The 26249-nt window shown below is 37.4% G+C and overlaps 1 non-coding gene across 1 annotated transcript; it reads left to right on the top strand.

Annotated features, from left to right (window-relative positions):
• The first annotated feature begins 23354 nt into the window (after positions 1 to 23354).
• Positions 23355 to 23459, top strand: LOC133813124 (small nucleolar RNA R71). Its single transcript, XR_009884165.1, has one exon. It is a non-coding gene; the product is annotated as a small nucleolar RNA R71 (small nucleolar RNA).
• Positions 23460 to 26249: the final 2790 nt, after the last annotated feature.

Genomic DNA, 26249 nt, shown 5'->3' with positions numbered 1-26249 from the left:
ATCATACAAACACATATTTCCATTTATACCCTGAACGGGTCAAATTACTAAAATACCATTCGTATAAGAAACGGGCCCACATACACATACTTAATATTTCTAACATGCAAGCATACTTACATTATAGTATAATTCACATAATAACTCAATTATTGCCTCTCGGCCCCCTAATCCAGGTACTAAGCCACATTAGAAAATTTTGGATGTTACAACTATCCCCTCCTTATAGGAATTTCGTCCTCGAAATTTTACCTGAACAACTCGGGATACTGGTCCCGCATAGTTGTTTCCAACTCCCAGGTCGCCTCCTCGACCTTGCTGTTCCTCCATAATACTCTCACTAAAGGTATAACTTTATTCATCAGGACCTTGTCCTTCTTGTCTAATATCTGGATTGGCTGCTCCTCAAAGGACAAATCTGCCTGCAACTCTAGATCTTCATAACTCAGCACGTGAGTCTCATCAGAAACATACTTCTGTGGCATCGAAATATGAAATACGTTGTGCACGGCCGACAATGCCAGAGGTAATGCCAACCTATAGGCCACTTGACCGATCCTTTCCAGAATCTCAAATGGTCCTACGAACCTAGGGCTCAGCTTGCCCTTCTTTCCAAATCTTCTCACCTCCTTGAGTGGTGAGACTATGAGGAAGACATAGTCTCCCACCTGGAACTCGATGTTCCTGCACTTCAGATTCGCATAACTTCTCTGTCTACTCTGGGATGCGAGCATCCGAGCTCTGATCTTCTCAATAGCTTCATTGGTCCTCTAAACTGCCTCAGGACCCAAGTATCTATGCTCACCCAACTCATCCCAATGAATAGGTGATCTGCACTTCCTACCATACAACATCTCATAAGGAGCCACTCCTATGGTCACCTGATAGCTGTTGTTGTAGGAAAACTCTATCAGGGGTAAATATTTACTCCAAGACCCCTCAAAATCTAGTACACATGCTCTCAGCATGTCCTCCAGTATCTGGATAGTCCTCTCAGACTGACCATCGGTCTGAGGGTGATACGCTGTACTAAATTTCAATTGCATGCCCATTGCCTTCTGCAAACTTCCCCAGAACTTGGAAGTAAAGGTGGGGTCTCGATCTGACACAATCGACCTCGGAGCTCCATGAAGACGTACTATCTCCTTTACATAGAGATCTGCATACTGGTCAATGGTATAAGTCATCTTCACTGGTAGAAAGTGAGCTGATTTAGTATATCTGTCCACAATCACCCATATTTAATCATGCTGACCCACTGTCTTAGGTAACCCCACCACAAAATCCATTGTGATTTCTTCCCATTTCCACTCTGGGATGTCTAAGGGTTGTAATAATCCTGTAGGTCTCTGATGTTTAGCTTTGATCTGCTGACACGTTAGACACTTGGCTACATACTCAATTACATCACCCTTCATCCCCGGCCACTAATACAACGTTCTTAAGTCCTAATACATCTTCGTGGTGCCGGGATGCAAGGAATACAGAGTGGTATGAGATTCATCCAGAATCTCTCGCCTAATAACAACATCCATCAGAACACAAATCCGAACCTTATATCTTACCAGGCCCATGTCTAATATAGAATAGTCCCTAGCTGCTCCAGCTAGAACATCCTCTCTAATCCTCACCAACTGTGGCTCTCGCAACTGACTCTCCTTTATCCTTTCTAGGAGAGTAGACTGCAGGGCAATGTTAGCTAACTGGCCCATTACTAATTCAATCCCTGCCCTGGTCATATCCTCTTCTAACTCCTTGGATATCTGCCTCACATTATACAACTGCCCTGGACCTCTCCGACTTAGGGCATCAGCCACCACATTGGCTTTCCATGGATGATAAAGAATATCGCAGTCATAGTCTTTCACCAGTTCCAACCAACGCCTCTGTCTCATATTCAAATCCTTCTGCGTAAAGAAGTACTTGAGACTCTTGTGGTCTGTATAAACCTCACACTTCCCTCCATAAAGGTAGTGCCTCCATACTTTCAATGCAAAGACCACTGCCGCCAACTCCAAATCATGGGTTGGATATCTCTGCTCATAATCCTTCAACTGACATGAAGCATAGGCAATCACCTTTCCCGCCTGCATAAGGACATAGCCTAACCCCTGCCTCGAAGCATCACAGTAAACCATAAACTTCTCCTGACCGGTCGGAAGGCTTAAGACTGGGGTGGTAATCAAACGCTGCTTTAACTCCTGGAAGCTGTTCTCACATCTATTTGACCATGTAAACTTTTGATTCTTACGTGTCAACTCCGTCAGTGGGGACGATATTCTTGAGAACCCTTCTAAAAATTTCCTGTAATAGCCTACCAATCCAAGGAAGCTACTAATCTCTGAGGCATTCCTTGGCCTCGACCAGTTCTTAACAGCTTCAATCTTAGCTGGGTCCACCTTATCCCATCTCTACTAACGATATGACCTAAAAATGTCACTTGTGGTAATCAGAACTCACACTTCTTAAACTTTGCCAATAACTTATACTCTCTCAGTCTCTGCAAGACCAACCTGAGGTGTTGCTCATGCTCCTCCTCTGACTGTGAATAAACCAGGATATCGTCGATAAAATAATCACGAATCAGTCCAGATAGTCCTTAAACACCATGTTCATCATGTCCATAAAAGCTGTCGGAGCGTTAGTCAAACCAAATGACATAACGAGGAACTCATAGTGCCCATATCTAGTACGGAAAGCTGTCATGGGTATGTCTTCATCCTTAATTCTCAACTGGTGATAACCAGATCGAAGATCTATCTTTGAAAATACTGTTTTACCTTGCAGTTGATCAAATAAGTCGTCTATCCTTGGCAGAGGATACTTGTTCTTGATGGTCAACTTATTCAGTTCTCTATAATCTATGCACATCCTTAGAGAACCGTCCTTCTTCTTCACAAATAACACTGGTGCACCCTATGGCGAGAAACTAGGTCTAATAAAACCCAGATCCAACAACTCCTGTAACTGTACCTTGAGTTCTCTCAACTCTGCTGGGGCCATTCTGTAAGGTGCCCTAGACACTGACTTTATCCCTGGTGCCAGCTCAATAACAAAGTCGATCTCCCTGCGCGGCAGCAACCCTGGTAAATCTCCCTGCCATCTACCATCACTAGTAAAGACCTAACCCATCTCCTGGAAACCACCAATTCCCCAGTGGGTAGTAACATCCCAAATCCCACAGCATAAAACTCACAGGGCCTACTCAAACTATCAGTAATCCTACTAGATACATAAGATTGTGTAGCATCAGAATCAATCAACATAGAATAAGAAATGCCAGCACTAGAAAGCTGACCTGTGACCACTGAGGACCTAGCCTTTGCCTCAGCTTGTGTCAATGTAAATACTCGAGCTGGAGTTGAGCTGTTTGGCTTCTTAGGTTCTTCTTTCTTCAGTCTTGGGCAATCTTTCTTGAGATGCCCCACAAGTCCACATACAAAACAGGCCTTCGCCTGACACTCACCCAGATGACGTCTCCTGCATCTGGCACATTCCGGATATGTCTTCCAGTTCTCATTGCCACCTTAGCGGCCAATCTGTGCACTCTGTGGCCTCTTGTTAGGTCTAGGAGCTGAACTAGTATCCGGAGTCTTCCTTTTCTGGTCGCTGGGGCCTCTGCCCCTACCTGATCCTGGGAAGGGAGGTCCCGTCCTCCTCATATCCCTCCTGGCTGCGTTATCGCGCCAGATTTTATTCTTAGCTCCCTCTGCAGTAAGGGCTCTCTCCACTACCTGAGCATATGTCGTCACTCCAGGTACACGTCACTCCAGGTACAGTGGTAATTCTGACATCCTGGGCTATCATAGTCTGTAGCCCCTGAAGGAATCTTTCCTTCCTCATCCCATCAGTGGGCACCAAGTCTGGAGCGAACTTGGCTAATCTGTCAAATTTCAGGGCATATTCGGTCACTGACATACCCCTTTGCAACAGTTTATTGAATTCCTCGGCCTTTGCAGCTTTAACGGCCTCATTGTAATACTTTTCATTGAAGAGGGTTCTAAACTCTTCCCAACCCATTGTAGTTACATTCTTAGTTTGGGACACTACCTCCCACCAGCTTTGGGCATCCTCCCAAAACATGTACGTGGCACAGGCCACTCTTTCATTTCCCACAACTCTCATGAAATCCAAAATAGATGTAATCATAGCCATCCACTGCTCTGCCTTAAGTGGATCTGCGCCACCCTAAAAAACTGGAGGGTGCTGCTTCCTGAAACGCTCATATACCAACTCCCAGCGGTTCTTCAGCTCTGTCTGCTGCTGTACGGCTGGTACTGGAACAGTAGATGGGACCCCTAATGCAGCATTCCCAGTTGGAACCTGCTGTTGCCTCAACTGTTGAATTTCTTTATTCTGTCTCTGCAGTTGAGCGTGCAAATCTGCAAGCACCTGCTGCCAGTTCTCAGGGGCTAGCGGAGGGCTCTGACCTTGATCATTACTTTCGGCCTAAGTCCCAATGTTAGTTGGCTCATTAGATTGCCCTGGAAGCATACTTCCAAGTCTATCTGCAATCAATGACTCGGCTTATCAGGCAGTGATAACAGTATCTCACATCAACCCATGGTTCAAAATCGATCGAATAAGCATCCACATGCATTGACAATGCTAATAAGCATCCCAATAGTTCACATACAATAATCATGCTAATAAGCAGAGAAATTCACAATATCACTTAAACAAGATGCTAATAAGCATATTCCTGGCATGCATAACCACTTAGCAATGCTAATAAACATTTTCCTTTAGCATGTAATGGCACTAATAAGCATCCTCTATCCTGGGTATACATACAGCAGCGCTAATAAGCGTTTATGACATTCATCAAGTTCAATGACGCTAATAAGCAATCCTATAGCATTTACAAATACCTATCATGCTAGTAAACACGTTCTCAACCTACATACAGTAGTCAAGGTTCAGGCCCTATCAGAATAACTCATGTTCTTATTTAAACTAGCAGGTAAAGCACACATAATTCATTTAAGCAATATATACACATAACTATATTAATAGTTACCCAACCCTGAGTCGAGCTTGTCTTTAGCACTGAATGTACATGCCCAGTCCAACATCAGGAACCCTTAAACCTTGGCTGCTCTGATACCAAGTTGTAACGCCCTCCTAATTAGGGACCGTTACCAAATGTGTTTTAAAACCAGTGCTGGACTTGCTAAACAAGTCATTTGGACTAAACGTGTGACTAAGCCACTAAAGGTTTAGGTGTGAAAACGTTTGGTCAACTCATAAATAATTTCATTAAATTAAAAGCATGTTCCTTACACGAGATCCCAAAAACAAAAATTTAAAAGCGGATTACATCACTCAAGTTACAAAATAAGCCGACCTAAGCGGCAAAAGTTGAGTTCATCCCTAGTTCCCTTGAACGTCTTAGCCGTGGTGGTCGAGCAGACCGCATATGTACATGTCACTGCTATAGCCCTCCGACTCATGGCTGGTTGAGCTTCTCTTTACCTTTACCTGCACCACAAAGCACCTGTGAGCCAAAAGACTCAACAAGAAAACATATTGAACAGTTCACAGTGTAATATAACTATCAAACAGTAATAATTGAAACTGGCATATTCATTATACAAGTTGGCAACCATGGGGTCACACAAGCGCGTGTCGCACTTCCTTTCAATTTGTTGGCATCCGAGCCAGTCAAGTGCATGTTGCACTCCTAGGGTGGCCCAGCCATGGTGGCCTACACTCCACGTGCATAATGCCAATCCCAGCTTATAAACTGAGTCCTTTAAGTCCTTGACTTATAAGTTAAGCCTCACTTGCCCTCGATTTATAAGACGAGCCCTGCGAAGTCCAATATACCCTTGACTAATAAGTCGGTCCCCATTTAACATCCTAATAACCCTCTAGTTTATAAACCAAGCTTCCCAGTCACAACAGACAATCACATAACTCATAAAACATACATATCAACGATTACCATGCATCATAATACATCCAAATAGCAGACATAGGCATAATCATAATTATGCGCGTTCCAGTGTACCTAATCAGATATCCACAAGCATAATTGTAATCATATTCATCAACAGAGCTCAAGCCTTAGTCATGTTTATGTTCACCATTGACTAAACTCTAATCACACATCCACGTAATGGGTGCAATTTTCTTACCTTCGATCCGAATGCAAGTTACTAGTGACGCCCTTTGAGTACGATCCCCGATTCGAGCCTTTAGCGTAGCCCTAGTCACAACCATAATTAAGAGTTCCATCAACAATTGGAGAATAAGAGTTTCCAGATCAAATCCTAGCCTCCGGGATGTCAAATTCCACTCAACAAGGAAGTAGAACTGACCTCGAGCCCAAATGGTTAAGTTCCCGATCTAAAAACCTCATTAAGGCCAAAAATCCCCTTAAGGGCCGCGACCCTAAAACCCCATGCCGAGGCCCGCCTCTAAGTCAGATGCTCGGCCTCCTGGAAAAACAACACGCGCTGCGGCACACCCCTAAGGCGCCGCGGCCCGCCTATGCCTCCGAGCCCTCCTAGCTCCCTCTTGCATCATAGGGCCGCGACATACCAAGAACAAGGCCGCGGCCCAGCCCTTCGAACCCAGATTTTTTGGGGTTTTCCCTTAGCCGAACCCAACCAAAAACCACCAAATTCTCTCCCCAATCTTCCAACACAATTCCCATACTTAACATACTTCCTTCCTGCAGCCAAACCTAACTAAAACATTGAATTTAAAACCCATCAACAATCCAAAATTCTATCCCCAACTATCAAACATGCAAAACTTAAACTTCGGTTAATAACCACAGAAATTTCATAATCAAACCTTGAATTAAAGACCTCACCTCTGCTATATTGATCCTCTTGAGCTATTCCTCCAGTTTCCCAAGCCTAACACCTTGATTCCTAAGCTTGATCACCAATTTTTCCTCAAAAATCCTCAAGCTTCATGAAAAACAGAGAGAACGAGGGAGAGAGAGAGAGTGAGAGAGAGAGTTGTTGAGTCTTCTTTCTTTTAGTTTCCTTAACCTTCTCAGAAATTCCTAGCTCACCAAACTCTATACTTAAACAGAAAATGACTAATTTTCCCATTGCCCTTAGCCTATTCTTCATATGCTCTCAAGGGCAATTTTGTCCTTTGTCCCATATCCCACTAATTCACAACTATGTCCTATAATTCCCGTTACTTCAAATATTCCCACATGATAATCAAATAATTCCCCATTACCCACTAATCCTCGGTGATGTACTAAATTACTAAAATACCCCCAAGTCGAGTATGAAACCCTATTGTGACTTTTCCGCTAACTTGCTCATCGGGATCGCCTCACGTCGAGTAACCCAAACATATCCACATAATAACGTGGTCTCAATCATACAAACACATATTTGCATTTATACCCTGAATGGGTCAAATTACTAAAATACCCTTCTTATAAGAAACGGGCCCACATACACGTACTTAATATTTCTAACATGCAAGCATACTTACATTATAGTATAATGCACATAATAACTCGATTATTGCCTCCCGGCCCCCTAATCCAGGCACTAAGCCACATTAGGAAATTTGGGATGTTATAACAATAGTGCTAAGCGTTGATCGTATAGTATTGATTTATGAGTCAAGAGCGGCAATAGCGTAGTGTGCGCTGATTAATATGATTAGATCTAATCAATAGAGCGTTATACGCTCGTTCGACCCTATGGTCGAAGAAAACTAAAGTGCTTGACTAGTTCCATGGCTAGTTACTTAGAGCTAGGGCTAAGAGGCCCAGTGTGACTTGATGATCACATGGCTAAGGAATAGAGCCCCGGGATGACTCCACGGTCATCTATTCAGGGCACAAGACCCCAGAATGACTCCACATTCATCTATTCAGAGCATAGGACCCTAGGATGACTCCACGGTCATGTATTCAGGGCAAAGGACCCCAGGATGACTCCACGGTCATCTATTTAGGGCATAGGACCCCCGGATGACTCCATGGTCATTTGATTAGGGCTGCGATCCCCAAAATGATTCCAAGATCATTTATTGATATTTGTATGCATGCAGTAGTAAGTTTTCTTGCTAAGCCTTGACTCACGGGTGCTATGTGGTGCAGGTAAAGGAAAAGAAAAGCTTACCCAGCCTTGAGTGGAGAGCTCAGGTGGCGACGTGTACATATGCGGCCGCTTGACCACCACAGCCAAGGTGTTTCTCAGGGGAACTAGGGTTTAACCCTACTTTTGCTACTTAGGTTGGCGGGTTTGTAACTTTTGAATTATAATGACCATTTTGGACTGTAAACAACTTTGTAAACATTATTATGGGATCCCATGTACAGTTTAACATTTTTAGTAAAATATCCATTCCTTTTGACCGAGATTTTAACCTTGGCCCATTAATAACACTTAGATGCACGTTTATGGCCTAAGGACTCGTTTAACAAGTTAAGCACTATTTGAAATACACAATGTAATGGTCTTGGCTATCCAGGGCGTTACAAAAAATATCAAGAAAATTCCCTATTCATTCATGAGAATATGATTTTGTATTAGTACGAGAGAATTAAGATCATATATAATGAATAAAATAGTCAGTAACATATTAAAGTAATGAAACTTTAATGAATGGTTACTAGTATGGTTTGCTAAGCATACGAGATGCAAGTAATCTAGATTCAAATTACTGATGTGGATAGACATCTTAGTAAATGTGTTGTATATAATAGAGATTATATATGATAGGACTGATGAGAATTAATTATCTTTATAAACTTTTCATTTGACGTAGAGATTTAATTCTTATCATAATAGATGATTATTTGTAGATCAGTCTAAATCCTGAGTATTCATGAACTCATGTTTATGTTTATTGGATCTTTTGATTCACTCGTTAAGATCTCTTAGAATAATGAGGCTAATGACTTTTTTTTTGGAGATTCTGTTGGGGTTTTATGCCCTAATTAAAACCCAAATTCTTTGTAATCTCATTTTATTATCAATAAAAGAATAGAAATCATTTTTTTGACTTGGTCAATCACTTTGCTCACATGTTTTATTTTCATGATTATTTGTTTAATATAAACTTCTATTATATCCCGAGCATATATCTAATCTTATTTATAGTGACGTAATCACAGTGGAATATAAATATGATTATATGTTCAAAATAAGTTAGTCCTAAGATTAGTCAGTGCACAGGATTTACACTGACTTGCCAATCTACGATATGATCTACTTACACATTACAGTGTTATGTTCTTTCCAGAACATTAACAAAGTAGATAAGATCGGATGTATTTGTTACATCGGACTGGACCGATATTGACAGTTGATAAGATATGTAAACATATAGTTATTATCTATTCTAGTCATATCATATAGTTGACTATAGGTCAATTCAATCTCAATTCTGAGTGGTTAGTATTCTAACTGATTGTATTATTTGAGTTCTTTGACTTATTCGTTACCAGCTTACCCTACGGACTAGCCCATACTTACATCTTGGGAACTCAGTAGTATAATTGAGTGGGAGTGTTAATCATAGATATGAACATCTATAGCTTCTGATAAAGAAGTGAAACGATGGTTTCCTTTTAGTTTGGTTCAATGTGTTAAATGATAGAGATCTCATTTCAATAATTAAATTAGTTTACTGAAATATCATTTACAAGGAACTAAGTGTTTTAAGGATAAAATACAATGAGGGGTAAAATAGTATTTTAGTCTTATCTCATTGTAGATCATCTATAGAGGATTGAGTGACAATTATGGTTGTAAAAATGGATAATTAATAGCGTATCTATATTTGTTATAGAGCATTATATGAATTCAAGAGTGCAATTCCGAGTTTATAGTGGAGTCACGAGGAATTAATAAGTTAGTAAATTTATTTGTTAGATTTTTGATAACTTATTGGAGCTTGATTTCATAGGCCCATGGTCCCCATTGTACCTTGGATAAAATCATCTAGATAGTCTCAATTAATTGATTTAATTATCAATTAGAATTATCAAAGTTGACCAGGTCAATTTTGGATAGTTTCATAGAGTTGTGTAATTTTGAGAAGAAAAGAGAAATTATGGCAGATTTATTAATTAAGATAAATTGGTATCTAAATTAATAAATAAGTTTAAATCAAGGTTCAAATTATAAATAATTAATTTGATAAAGGATTTAAATAATTATTCAATTAATTAAATCAATAGAAAATAATATAGGCCTTGATTTTAAGTCCAATGGGCTTATAATCACATGGGAAATTTCATGGGCCTAAACCCCATGATAATTTCGACCTAGGGTTTTAAAATGGCTATTATTTTATTGATTTTTTAATTAAATTAAATGACCTAATGAGTCTATAAAATGAGTGCTTAGAAAGAAGTCAAAACATAAGTTTAATCACTGGTTTTCTGATAGTTTTAGATTCTCTCTAAACACAAGTCCTTTTCTAAGCTTCTTTAATTATTTTCTCTTCTTCTTCTCTGTATCTATCTCATGTGTTGAGAAAGTCCCACACTAGTCTAGGTGATTTTAAGGATACATTGGAAGGCTCTGAAGAAAATAGAAGATCGGTTCAGTTTCTTGATAATACTCTGCGACAGAGAGGATACAAGAGTTAGAGAAACTGAAGGAAGAACTCTTTCATTCTGCTGCGTATACTGTAAGTATTATATTCTTTGTTTCTCTTTGAATTCAATTTTAGAAACATGTTTTAGGCTATCTCGTATTAATTTGTTTAATATTAAATATACATGAAAATAAATAAAGATCATGTATAAGTTTTCCTAACAACTGACCTCAGAGCCTTTGGTAATCTTTATTTTCATGCATGAAAATGTTAAAAATTGGATTATTTTATGTGTTTTAATAATTGGATGATTTTCATGTTTTTATGGTGCATATTGATTTTATGTGATTATTAGCAAATTTTAGGTTATTTTGTTGTGTTTTCTATGCTATTAATTTTTATATATGCTTTAGTTTGTGTAAAACATGTTAAAAATTAATTAGATTATGGTTTTGGTTTGAAAAATTGCTCAAATTTTTTTTTGGAAAAATTTGGTCTGGCTCCCCATGCGTGCGCGCAAGCCCACGCGTTGCCCGCGTGCACAGCCACGGTGAACAGTACCCACGGGTACTATTCATCCAAAAAAAATTTAATTTTTTTTAAATTAAAAAAAATTAAAATTGTGGATATTTATTATTTATAATCAAAGCCAAAAATATCAGGTTTGTTTTGTATTTAAAATTATTTTTTAAAAATAAGATATTTTTGTTAGTTGAGATTTAAATAATTAGATATTTTTTTTACAAAGATTCAAATTCAAATTTAAAAATAGACTAACAACTTAATTTTAAATATTTTAATATATTAAAATATTAGAATTATGATATAAGATATTTTCATTTAAATTCTTGATTTTTTTATTAAATCTTGATTTGAAAATATAAATATCTTTTTATTCTATAGTTTTTAATATTTAAATTATTTGAAATTTGAATATTGTTAGTTAGATATTTTTATGGATATTTGAATTTGTTTAACTATTTTGAGATATTATAGGGTTGTTATAACTATTTATATTTTATTTTTTTAAATGGTTAAAATATTAGCTAATAGTTGTAACAACACAAGATATTTTTGGAATATAGTTAAGATATTGATTTTAAAATTTAAAATTGGTTAAATTTTGAAAAATATTATTTTTTTCAGCCAATTAATAAAATATTTTTTTTAATAAATAGGATTTAAATTAACTTTGGTTAATTGTTGATAAATCCTATTTAAATTAAATTATTATTATTTTTTTCAAATTAACCTAAACAAAGTTTATTGTTGATAAATGAAATTTAAATTAACTATTGTTAATTGTTGATAAATTTAATTTAAATTAATTTTTTTTTGTAAAAATTTAATTAATTCAAATTTTTGATAAATTATAGATAATTAATTGTGGTATTTTTGCATAAATTCATAGAATTGCTCATATAGTAACATGATTAGGCCCATCCAATTATAACATGTCTGTTTGCCCTATATGTGATATTTTTGCAATTGGGCTTAGATGTATATAGTGGCACATATGTTTGTTAGATATATGGATTTCGCAAAATAAAATATTCATAAAATGATAGGTTTTATTTGGGCCCATTAGAAAATGTAAAGTTTAAATTCCTCTCTTGTGGGTGATTCCACTTGTGAAGGCCCATTTGCTTTGCATGACTATAGTGAGCCTAATCAATTAATAACAATTAATAAAACGAATGTTTAAATTCCTGTCTTTTGGACCTTGTATGGAAGAAAGGGGGCCTTTGTAGTGGGAACGACATACTGGACCCAGCCCTCCTCCATACAAGCCTAATTGTTAAGGCCTATTTGCCTGAGTTGGACTTAGTTGTATAGGTTCATTATATTAGTTAAACCTGAATATTGATTAGCAACAAATTAATTCTAAATTAATTGAATTTGTTTCAATGTGACACTTTAGAATTAATAAGAAATTATAGGACTTTGGTTTTAAATTTTTTTAATCTGTTTAATTTTTTTTGGGAAAACCATAGTCATTAATTTTATAATGAGCTTATTTTAAGAATTATATTCGATCTCCACCATTGGTTTAACATAGTCAATAGCTTAATGGGGCCTCGAGGCGCTTTGATTCGTCCCCCTACGGAAGGTGTTCATTAGTTATTTTGACAAGGTTAGATTTCGAAAGATAGATAATTATAGGTCAAAATCTACTAGACTCACCCCTACGGTGACTACTAGGACTAAATCTATGATTATTGAAACCGTGGGTCTAGCTCATAAAATAAGAGAATTTGTTTTCTTATTTTGATCAAATAGTAGGTTGTTAATAGTGGTGTCCATTATTAAATGAGTTTACACCTCTATTTAACTAGTTGTATTTTTTACTCTCGCCAACCAGGACAAGGATATCATAGATTAGTTAAAAACCTAAAGAAATAGAGATATGATTGTTTTTGGTATTTTTTCTCATATCTTACATATTTTTGGTATATGTTGTGCTATTTCTTGAAACATGTGTGAATAGAAGTTTTATTGAGCAAATGTGATTGATTTCTATTTTATTGGTAATTTGTAGTTTTGAGTTATGGCTGTGTCTACTCCCATCCTTTCTCAACTTTCGATGGAGAAAGTCACTGGAGTAAACTTCCTTAAATGGAAGCAAAACACAACATTGTGTTGATTGGTGACAACTCCAAGTTCGTCATGACTGAGGAATCCCCAGAAGTTTCAGCTGAAGGAGCTACCAAGTCTGTGAGGGACAAGTATGAGCGTTGGCAGGCGGCTAACAACAAGGCGCGGTACTACATGTTGACTAGTATGGTCAACACTCTCAAGACAAAGATGGAGAATTTCGAGACTACCTACAAAATCATGGATCAACTCCAAGACATGTTTGGTGCCAAGTCAGCGCAGACTCGTTTTGAGGCCACCAAGAAATATGCCAATGCTCGAATGACAACTTCTCAACATGTTCGTGATCACCTGATCAAGATGACAAACTACTTTCAGGAAGCTGAACTGCACGGAGCCATAATAGATGAGGAAACTCAAGTTGGCTTAATCCTCAACAGTCTTTCTCCAGCTTTCCTTCCATTCACCACCAACTATGTGTTGAATAAACTCAACTATGGTCTGACGCAGCTCATGAATGAGCTTCAAAATTTTGAGTCTATCATGGGTGGACCTAGTAAGGGAGGAGAAAAGAAGACAACTACTACTACTGCTGCTGATCCAGCTAAGGCTGAAGCTAGCCAAGCTTCATCTTCAAAAGCTGGAAACAAGAGGAAAGGTGGGCAAAACAACAACCCCAAGCCTGCAAAGGCTGCAAATGCGAGTGCATAACCAAGTGCACAGACACCTAAGGGAAAAAACAAGAAAAACAAGAAAGGTAAAGATAAATGTTTTCACTACAAAGAGAAGGGGCATTGGAAACAAGATTGCCCCAAGTTTCTAGCAGATAAAAACAAAGGTAATAATTATATTTCATTTATCTTGGAAACATGTGTTTTAGAGAATGATAACGCTGTTTGGATTATTGATTCTGGATCTACTAACCATGTTTGTAACTCTTTACAGCTTCTTGAATTGTGGGAGGAGGTGGATGAAGGCGGCTTAAAGCTTAGAGTTGGGAACGGAGGTTCATTAAGGTCCAAGCTAGAGGAATAGCTCGTTTTAAGTTCGGAAATAAATACTTAATTTTAAAAGATGTATTTTTTATTCTGGATTTTAGTAGAAATTTAATTTAAGTTTCCATGTTGCAATTAGAACAATTTGTTATGCCTTTCACAAGCTTTAATATATCTATTTCTTTCAATGGATCACAATTGTGTATTGCATGTTTGGAAAACGGGCTTTATATTCTGCGACCAAATGAATCCCTCGCTCTTAATAATGATTTATTCAAAGTAGCTAAACATATGACCAATAAACATCAAAAGACCGATAACGATAATATGACGTATTTATGGCACTTGAGACTAGGTCACATTGGCTATGATAGGATTCAAAGACTTACAAAGGACGAACCTTTGAGGGAACTCACCTTAGGTGAATTACCTGCCTGTGAATCTTGTATAGAAGGCAAATTGACCAAGCGTCCATTCTCTGCAAAGGGTGATAGGGCCAAAGAACCACTTGGTCTTGTGCATTAAGATGTTTGTGGACCTTTGAATGTACAAGCCAGGGGTGGTGTTGAGTATTTCGTCACTTTCATTGACGATTACTCTAGATACTCATGTCTTTACCTAATGCATAGGAAGTCAGAAACATTTTCAAAGTGTCAGGAATTCCTAGCAATGGCTCAGAACCAATTAGGTAAAACGTTAAAGATCTTGCGATCTAATAGGGGTGGAGAATATTTGGATATGCAGTTCCAAGATCATTTAACTGAACTTGGTATTTTATCACAACTTACTGCCCCAGGTACTCCGCAACAAAATGGTGTAGCGGAACGCTGGAACAGAACTTTATTGGAAATGGTTAGATGCATGCTTAGTTACTCAACTCTACCAACTTCGTTCTGGGGACATGCAATTGAAACCGTGAACGACATTCTCAATGTCGTGCCATCAAAATCAATCCCCAAAACACCTTTAGAATGCTGGAATGGTCATGAACTTAGTTTACGCCATTATAGAATCTGGGGGTGTCCCGCTCATGTCCTGAGGAAAAAGGAGGGAAAGCTAGAACCGCGAACTGAAGTTTCCATGTTTGTTGGCTATCCTAAAGGTACTCGGGGTGGACTTTTCTATAGTCATTCAGAAAAGAAAGTGTTTACTTCTACAAATGCTACTTTTCTGGAAAATGACTATGTCCAGAACTTTAAACCTCGCATCAAAGTAGTTTTAGAGGAGATAGTTAAAGAATTGACTCCAACCAATGTTCCATCGTCATCAACGCGAGTTGATGATGAAATTCCCACTTTTCACGTCCAACCGAAGCAAGTCGATTCAAATGAAGAAAGTACCACTGTTCCTGAGCAAACAATCATGGAGCCTCGTCATAGTGGGAGGGTTTCTAGGAACCCAGTTCGTCATGGTTTGGATGGTGAAACCAATATGGTTGTTGGTGACACTAGTGATGATGATCTGTTGTCTTTCAAACAGGCAATGGCTAGCCCTAAAAAGGAACAATGGCTCGAAGCCATGAAACATGAAATGGAGTCCATGTACTCAAATTCCGTCTGGGATCTTGTGGAAGCACCTAGTGACTTTAGGGTCATTGGTTGCAAGTGGATCTATAAGAAGAAACGAGGTGTTGATGGAAATATCGAGACTTATAAAGCTTGATTAATGGCAAAGGGTTATACCCAAAGAGAAGGCGTGGACTATGATGAAACTTTTAGTCCGGTAGCCATGCTCAAATCCATTCACATCCTCCTATATATAGCAGCCGCTCTCGACTATGAGATCTGGTAAATGGACGTCAAGAAAGCTTTTCTTAATGGAAAGCTTGATGAAGTCATTTATATGGATCAGCCAGAAGGATTTAAAGTATCTGGACAAGAAGGAAAAGTTTGCAAGTTGAATAGGTCCATCTATGGACTTAAGCAAGCTTCTCGTTCCTGGAATCTTAGGTTTGATGAAATAATCAAAACCTATGGCTTTGAAAAAAATATTGATGAGCCCTGTGTTTACCAATTGAAGGCAAATAAAATAGTGGTATTCCTGGTTCTTTATGTATATGATATCTTACTCGTTGGAAACAATGTTAAGAAATTATCAGATGTGAAGAATTGGCTGAGCACTCAATTCCAGATGAAGGATTTGGGTGAAGCAAGTTATGTTCTAGGTATCCAGATCATCAGGGATAGAAAGAACAGACTCTTAGCTCTATCTCAAGCAGCTTACATAGATAAAGTGCTTGAACATTTCTCAATGACAAATTCCAAGAAAGGACGTCTACCGTCCCGCCATGGAATTCATCTTTCAAAGAAGCAGTCTCCCCAGACTCCTGAAGAGGAAGATGCAATGAGAAAAGTTCCTTATGCATATGCAGTTGGAAGTCTGATGTATGCCATGTTGTGTACTAGACCAGACATCTGCTATGTAGTGGGTGTAGTGAGCAGGTATAAGTCAAACCCAGGACCAGAACATTGGATAGTAGTTAAGCATATCTTGAAGTATTTGAGACGGACTAGGGATTATATGTTAGTCTACAAGGGTGATGTTCTGAACCCTGTAGGCTACACCGATTCAGATTTTCAGATTGATATCGATGACAGGAAGTCTACTTCTGGAATGGTGTTTACTCTTGGGGGTGGAGCTGTGATTTGGAGAAGAGTAAAGCAGTCTGAAATCTTAGATTCCACCATGGAGGCTGAGTACGTAGCCGCGTTAGAAGCAGCTAAGGAAATAGTCTGGCTAAAGAAGTTCTATTCGAATCTTGGTGTTATTCCAGAAATGGATAAACTGCTTGTGTTGTTTTGTGACAATATAGAAGCAATAGCCAACTCGAAAGAACCTCGAAGTCACAAGAGGAGTAAGCATATAGAAAGGAAGTATCAAATTATTCGAGAATATGTGGCCAGGGGAGATGTAAAGGTTATGAAGATTGCAACTAAAGAAAATCTTGCGGATCCATTTACAAAGACACTACCAAAAGCTACATTTGATAAGCATATCAAGGAGATGGGATTAGTAGAATTAAGGCATTAGTTTCAATTAGTGCAAGTGGGAGTTTGTTGGGGTTTTATGCCCTAATTAAAACCCAAATTCGTTGTAATCTCATTTTATCAATAAAAGAATAGAAATCATTTTTTTGACTTGGTCAATCACTTTGCTCACATGTTTTATTTTCATGATTATTTGTTTAATGTAAACTTCTATTAAATCCCGAGCATATAGCTAATCTTATTTATAGTGACGTAATCACAGTGGAATATAAGTATGATTATATGTTCAAAATAAGTTAGTCCTAAGATTAGTCAATGCACAGGATTTACACTAACTTGCCAATCTACGATATGATCTACTTACACATTACAGTGTTATGTTCTTTCCAGAACATTAGCAAAGTAAATAAGATCAGATGTATTTGTTACATCAGACTGGACCGATATTGACAGTTGATAAGATATATAAACATATAGTTATTATCTATTCTAGTTATATCATATAGTTGACCATAGGTCAATTCAATCTCAATTCTGAGTGGTTAGTGTTCTAACTGATTGTATTATTTAAGTTCTTTGACTTGTTCGTTACCAGCTTACCCTACGGAATAGCCCATACTTACATCTTGGGTACTCGGTAGTATAATTGAGTGGGAGTGTTAATCATAGATATGAACATTTATAACTTCTGATGAAGTAGTGAAATTATGGTTTCCTTTTAGTTTTGTTCAAGGTGTTAAATGATAGAGATCTCATTTCAATAATTAAATTAGTTTACTGAAATATCATTTACAAGGAACTAAGTGTTTTAAGGATAAAATACAATGAGGGGTAAAACGGTATTTTAGTCCTATCTCATTGTAGATCATCTATAGAGGATTGAGTGACAATTATGGTTGTAACAATGGATAATTAATAGCGTACCTATATTTGTTATAGAGCGTTCTATGAATTCAAGAGTGCAATTCCGAGTCTATAGTGGAGTCACGATGAATTAATAAGTTAGTAAATTTATTTGTTAGATTTATGATAACTTATTGGAGCTTGATTTCATAGGCCCATGGTCCCCATTGTACCTTGGATAAAATCATCTAGATAGTCTCAATTAATTGATTTAATTATCAATTAGAATTATCAAAGTTGACCAGGTCAATTTTGGATAGTTTCATAGAGTTGTGTAATTTTGAGAAGAAAAGAGAAATTATGGCAGATTTATTAATTAAGATAAATTGGTATCTAAATTAATAAATAAGTTTAAATCAAGGTTCAAATTATAAATAATTAATTTGATAAATGATTTAAATAATTATTTAATTAATTAAATCAATAGAAAATAATATAAGCCTTGATTTTAAGTCCAATGGGCTTATAATCACATGAGAAATTTCATGGGCCTAAACCCCATGATAATTTCGACCTAGGGCTTTAAAATGACTATTATTTTATTGATTTTTTAATTAAATTAAATGACCTAATTGATTCTATAAAAGGAGTGCTTAGAGAGAAGTCAAAACATAAGTTTAATCACTGGTTTTCTGATAGTTTTAGATTCTCTCTAAACACAAGTCCTTTTCTAAACTTCTTTAATTATTTTCTCTTCTTCTTCTCTGTATCTATCTCATGTGTTGAGAAAGTCCCACACTAGTCTAGGTGATTCTAAGGATACATTGGAAGGCTCTGAAGAAAATAGAAGATCGGTTCATTTTCTTGATAATACTCTGCGACAGAGAGGATACAAGAGTTAGAGAAACTGAAGGAAGGACTCTTTCATTCGGCTGCGTATACTGTAAGTTTTATATTCTTTGTTTCTCTTTGAACTCAATTTTAGAAACATGCTTTAGGCTATCTTGTATTAATTTTTTTAATATTAGATATACATGAAAAATAAATAAAGATCCTGTATGTTTGAGGATTGGTCTGGAAGATCAAGGTGTGAGATCTCAGAACAATGGATAGGAAGATCGTTGATTTATACAAAAAGACTCAATGACACTTGATATGCTACAAGAGGTAATCCCTGATCTGTTTGTATGTGATTTAATATTTATATATGTGTATGATCCTGGTTGGTATTAATATTTATTAAAATGGATCCATATATTCTGATGCGTACCTTTGATTTGATAATTTAATACCAACAATTTCCTCGAATTTTAGCAAAATCCCAGCTAGAGAGAGAGAGAGAGATGTTAAGCTAAGAAAGTGTCTAAATGTTTCCTTCTTCCTTATGAATAGCTCCAGAATCTAAGGTGAGTCCAAGTCTATCATCAGCTTCCAAAATGTCCAAACTACCCCTGAGTTAATCCTTAGCTATTTAATGCCTCCAAGGGCAATCCCATCATTTTCCACTTTCCCACTAATTCCTCGAGTAGTCCTATAAATCCCCCATTAATCTCGACATATCCAAATAACCGCTAAATAACTATCCATCACCCGGTAACCCCGAACACGCGCTACATTCCCAAAATATCCCTAGGCTCACCCCGAGATGGGCATTCGACCCCATTGTGACTATTTCGCTAATCCGCTCCCTAGGACCGTCTCGGACCACACATCTCAATTATATCTCCACAATACTGTGGTCTCAAGCACAACACACACACATAATGACATTTATGCCCTTAACGGGCCAAAATTAGAAATATGCCTGTTGACCGCGTTTTTGGCCAACGACGTGAGAACGTCAAAAACGATAAAACCTTCAAGAGAATTTAAACGACATAGACGGTTTTGAACAGAAAATAAATAACACAGCAATTTTTATAGTGGTTCAGCCCCAATATGTTGGTAATAGCCTAATCCAGTTAGAGTTGTGATTATAGATCTGTACTCAAGATCAGATGAACTGAGCCAACTGAGTTTCTTCAGTACAGATTACAAAAATACAATAATTTTTCTAGATACAAGCACTTTCTCTCTCTAGAAAACTCAGACCCAAAATTTCCCAAAAGTCTCAAAAAAAGAAGAAGCCCCCCTTCTGATCTCATAAGCCATGTATTTATAGGCTTAGGATCATACATCTGATATCCCCTAGAATTGGGATATTTTATTATTCTTATTATATTTAAATTACTAAAATATTCAAAATTTAACAGAACACCCAATTTGTGGGGAAAAATGAGATATTCCCGCGTGTGCCAAGACCGGTTCTTGTTGAAGCTGTTTATGGGAATCTTGACTTAGTCCTCCTCTATCTGGTTGATCCACATCACCTCCACTCTGGTCGAACATACACATGCTGGTCGGTCATACACTTACTGGTAGGACATGCAAGTGCTGGTCGGACACATGCATGCTGGACATATGCAAGTGCTGGTAGGACATGTGCATGGTGGTAGGACATGCACTTCTCTCCTCTAACATGGCCATCTCCTCTAGCATGCCATGTCTCTCCTCTAACATGGCACTCTCCTCTAGAATGCCATGTCTCTCCTCTAACATGGCACTCTCCTCTAGCATGCCATGTCTCTCGTCTAACATGGCACTCTCCTCTAGCATGCCAGTGCTGGTAGGACATGTGCATTCTGGTAGGACAATGTCACTCCTGGGCAGCAATGTCACTCCTGGGCAGACAAACACGTGACTGGTCGGACAAGGTCATGCCTGGTCGGTCATGACACTTCTCAAGCAGTCAAAACTCTTCATCAGTCTACCGGGTCACTTTATCACAACTCTGAGGAGTCAATGTATTTATTGACTATTTAATGTGTCTTTTACGGAGCATGTACTGCCACTTGTCACCTCTATTGCCACGTCATCGATCTCCATTTTTTGGGGATAACAATACCCTTATTATAAAAAACGGGCCCAAATGCATATTTAATTCACCTAACACATGCATTTCTAATCATATAATCATTTAATCCACGCAATCACATACCGATACACATATATCACAATTAACCACGTAATAGCATAATTAAATCAAGTATTGCCCTCCCAACACACTAATCAAGGTTTTAAGCCTTATTAGTAGTTTTGGGACGTTACAGTCACAGTACGAGTTGAGATAAGCTTGTTATTCTCATATTTTACCACAGTAATACCACCTTTCTTGGGCACCACTTGCACTGGACTCACCCAAGCACTGTCTGAAATTGGGTAGATCACCCCGACATCTAATCATTTTAGAATCTCTTTCCGTACCACCTTCTTCATTGTTGGATTTAATCTTCTTTGGGCTTCAATAGATGGCTTGCTATCATCTTTCATGAGAATCCTATGAAAAACAGTAGATGGACTTATTCCTTTAATGTCTACCAATGTTCACCCTATAGCCAGCTTATGCGCTCGAAGAACCCTTAACAATTTTTGCACCTCCACTTTAGAAAGAGAAGTAGACACAATTACTAGCAAAGTCTCCTTCTCACCCAAGTATGTGTAGCGAAGATGGTCTAGCATGGACTTCAGTTCTAATACCAGTGAATTTTCAATAGAAGACAGTGGTCTCTCATTCCCTTGTCCTAACTCTTCAAAATTTCTCCCAAAATACGGTTTGTAAGAGTTCACCCAATTGACATACTCCATGACCTCCTTACTACCATCATTATCCACATCAACTTTAGTCAAGGTTAACTGAAGAGGATCTTCCCCCAAACTAGTATCAGACACTGCTCCATCCACCACATCAATACTAAAGCAGCTATCACTTGCCCGAGGGTACTCCATTGACTTAAACACATTGAAAATAACTTCTTCTCCTTACACCCTCAATCTCAACTCACCTTTCTGTACAACGCTTGCCCAGTGGCCAAGAAGGGTCTGCCAAGGATGATAGGAACATCGTGGTCCTCTTCCATATCTAAAATGATGAAATTCGTAGGGAATATAAACTTGTCAACCTTAATTAGCACATCCTCAATGATCCCCCTCAAATGCTTTACTGATCGTTCTGCCAACTACAGTGTGACAGTTGTAGGTCTCGCTTCTCCCAAACTAAGTCAAAGAAAAACAAATAATGGCATCGGAATTATGCTTGCCCCTAAGTCACACAAGGCATGTTTGCACTCAAAATTCCCTATAGTGCATGGTATTGTAAAGCTTCCTGGATCTCTAAGTTTTTGGGGAAACTTCCTCTACAAAATGACACTACATTTCTTAGTTAAAGCCACAGTTTCATAATCCTCCATGTTCCTTTGCTTCGATAAGATCTCTTTCATGAATTTTACATAATTGGGCATTTGTTCTAGGGCTTCATTAAAGGGAATATCGATATGTAACCTTTTCAATACCTCTAGAAACTTGGAAAAATGTTTATCAAGAGAGTTTTTTCTGAAGCCTCTGTGGATAAGGAATCCTGACATGATGCTTAACAGTCATTGGAGGAGCCTCTTTTTTAGACTGAAGGTCTTCAGTAACCCCCTGCTCAACTGATTTAGAGTTCTCCCCCACTTATTTTTTCTTCTATACTACCTCCTTTGATTCAGGCTTCTCATACTGCTTTCCACTCCTCAAAGTAATTGCCTGACACTGCTTTTTTGGATTGACCACTATATTACTAGGAAAATTCCCTTGAGGCCTAGCATTCAACATGTTCACCAGCTGCCCACTTGTGTCTCTAAATTCTTGATAGAAGATCTTGTCTCTGTCATGAACTGAGCTTGTGCATTGGTTAGAGTCAATAAGGCAGCTTATAGTTCACTAGGCTGTTTTGGAGGAGCTGATGACCTAGGTTGTTGAGAAGAAGAGGCTTATTGTGGAGCTTGAACCGATGGCTGCTGGTACTGCGGTTGGAATGGAGGTTGTTGGCCTTGTTATTTCTTCACAAGAAATTTGGGTGTTTTCACCATCCTGGATTAAAAGAGTTGGAGAAAGGGTCATTGTAATACATCTAAAAATTGCCTATTGCTTGAACCTGAGCTTGATCCATAGGAACATTATGATGATGAGAATTTTTCGCTTTACATTGATCAAAAGAGTGAAGACCCCTAACAAATTTCACACCCTGTTTGCATCTGAATGGCGTTAGCTGACAAAGTATTCTGCTGCAACTTCTTAGTCAATGAAGCAACTTGAGTAGTCAATGCAATTATAACATCCAATTCATGTACTCCAGCCACTTTTCTGTTTCTGTCTAGTTGAGCAGGCCATTGATAATTGTTCATGGTCATTTCCTCCAATAGCCCATACGCTTTAGTAGCATTTTTACTCATAAATGCTCCTCTCGCTGCACCGTCTATTTGTTGTGCGAGTAGTACCACACAATCCATTGTAAAAATTGTGGACTAACATCCACTACTCTATTCCGTGATGAGGACACTTTCAGCAATTCCTTGAACCTTTCCCACGCATCATACAATGATTCTCTACCATTCTGATAGAAATTATTGATCCCACCCCTTAATTTTGCAGCTTTGGCTGGAGGAAAGAACTTAGAAAGAGATTTTTGAGCTAGATCTTGCAAGGTATTGATAGAATTTGATTGAAGGGAGTTCAACCAGCTCTTGGCTCTATCTCACAGCGAGAATGGGAATAATCTCAGTCTAATGGCGTCATCACTCACCCCATTATATTTGAAAGTAGCACATAGCTCGAGAAAATTGGCTAAGTGCATATTAGGATCTTCTGTGGGGAGTCCACCAAACTGCACTGTGGACTGGACCATTTGAAGGATAGCGGGCTTTATTTCAAAATTGTTGGCAGTAACAACTAGTGCTCTGATGCATGTTTGTACTCTTGTGACGGTAGGAAGTAAATAATCTCTCAGTGTGCGTGCATCTTGGCCTTGGCCCTGAGCGGCAGCAGCATTACCCCCGTTATCACCCATATTGTTCTTTGCCCTTTTATTTCTTTGGTTCTTCTTGCAAGTTTCCTCTATCTCAATATTTATAGGAACTAAACTGTCAACTCCCCTTCTACTATGCATATAACAATAGTACCTTAAATGGAGATCACAAAACACACACAAACCAAATTAGAAAAATGATCAAGTAACAAACCAAATTAGAAATAAAATTAACTATTTTGATATTGATAAATTTTAGTCCCCGGCAACGACGCCAAAAAATTGTTGCGAAATTTATGCTACGCAAGTCTACGTAATTACAACTGTAGTAAAATTTGGTAAATTCGATTATCGTTCCTCAAAGATTGACTCATCAATTATCAAAAAATTAACTTTTGATTCTATTTGGCTAATAAAATTTTTATTTTGTTTTAAAACTTAAAAATAAATGCAGAAACAATTATAATAGTTAAATTTAAAACTAAAATACTAGCACAAGAAATTGATTCAAGAAATGAAAAAATTAGGGAATTTAATCTTATCTACTGTCCACTCTATTATTTACTAATGCAAGAATTACAATCTTTCTTCTTTCTTAAGATAACAGGTTTACCAAAACAATTTATATTCAGTTTATGAAATATAAAATTCAACCTAAATGAGAATTTTCTATATTTCTATGACAAATTCACATAAAAGAAGCATTAATATTGAAAACTCAAAAGCTACACAAATAACTGTGATACTCTCATTCAAGATTGAATTTATGTCTGATCAATTATAGCATATTTAAACCTCACTTTTTCAAATATTGATTCAAACTCATATAGATTATGTAAAAAGATGGCCAATCAATCACATATTATAACCACACATTGAACAGATCTTAATAGAGAAAAAGAAATCATAAACTCTACATTATTTCATAAATAGAGGTTCAAGAGATTCAATTAAAAATCCTAAAACTAAAATTAGTTCATCAACATAGCAAAGAAATCCATAATACTAGAGTTTAACATAAAGAAAGATAAAGAAGAAGGAAAAGAACACTAGATCCAATCTCTGAAATCATTCCCAAAATGTTCTTCTTGCCTCCTCCGATAAAAAAAACTCTTCTAAAAAATGCACTCAGTCATCTTTTGTTAAGATCCCTAATGACTCTCTATGAAAAGACTCATTCACCCCTCTCAAAATGCTCATTTACAACACTCACGGACAATAGCGCAGGGCGCTTGTTTGGTGGCACTGGTGCGCTTGTGACATTGTAAAAACTTGCTCTCTGGAACTCTACAACACAAGGGCACTTGGAATGTGACGCTAGGGCACTACATCCTGAACAAAAACTCCTCTCTGGAACTCCGTGGCGCAGAGGCGCTACAACATAGCGCATGGGCGCTATACAAAAATATCTTTAGTCTTCAATAAGCTTCCAAAAATCTCTCCAAATAGTCCACACATGACCCGTCAACAACCCTCATGTAAATACCCGACTAACTTAAAGACCTCGGACCTTTAAAAACTACTAAGACAATAACTACTATCTCTTAGATATATATACATAAAATAATAGAACTTTATTATAGAAAATCCAAAATACGGGATCTCATTGTTTAGACATTAAATCATAAAGAAAAATTAAACCTTTATTTTTAAATGTTCAAATACTAAATGCGGAAATAAAAAATACATAATAAAAAGACTCAATAGTCAGTGTCATCCTCGATCGATTCCATCAGTCAATTCCTTTAGTCCTCACCCGATACACATGCCAAAGTCGCCATGGATCCGTCCCGCCTCCCATATTAATTTACCTGCACAGTCTAATAAAAAGGAATGAGCCTACTGCTCAGTAAGGAAAAACTACTAAAGTATAACATAAAACATAAGACATAAAACATAAAAATAGACTACAATATTAATGGCCATTAACTCATTAATGTAGTATATGATAGAAACCACTATAGTCCTCTTGCTACTATTTAGAGGTAGGTTTAGACACAACTATATTATACGATAATGATAAAAATCTCTGGATTTGCTCTCTAAGCAACTATATTTCCCAAGCGACTAAAAGACATAAAAACAAATATATGTACACAAAGCACATAGCACATAAATCTAACTTATTTTCCTTACCTTGAGTGTGGAGAGAAAAAGAAAGATAAGAGATTTCTTGCTATAGAAAACATCCAATCAACCTTAAATACAACATAAGATATTAATATTAGAGCCTTATAATAAAACTGTACTTTCAAGAATTTTTTAAACCTCATAAAGTCATACTTTCAACCTAGAACCAAAATGATGAAATCTCGAGTCTTCTCTCTAATGTCTATCTCCAACAACAACACCAAGAGTTTGGATACTTGGGTAGATTTTGGCTTGTTGGGGTTCAATATTTTGGCTATAATA

Source organism: Humulus lupulus, chromosome 1, assembly GCF_963169125.1.
Source record: "Humulus lupulus chromosome 1, drHumLupu1.1, whole genome shotgun sequence".
Classification (NCBI taxonomy): domain Eukaryota; kingdom Viridiplantae; phylum Streptophyta; class Magnoliopsida; order Rosales; family Cannabaceae; genus Humulus; species Humulus lupulus.
This window is presented reverse-complemented; position numbering and strand designations above follow the sequence as displayed.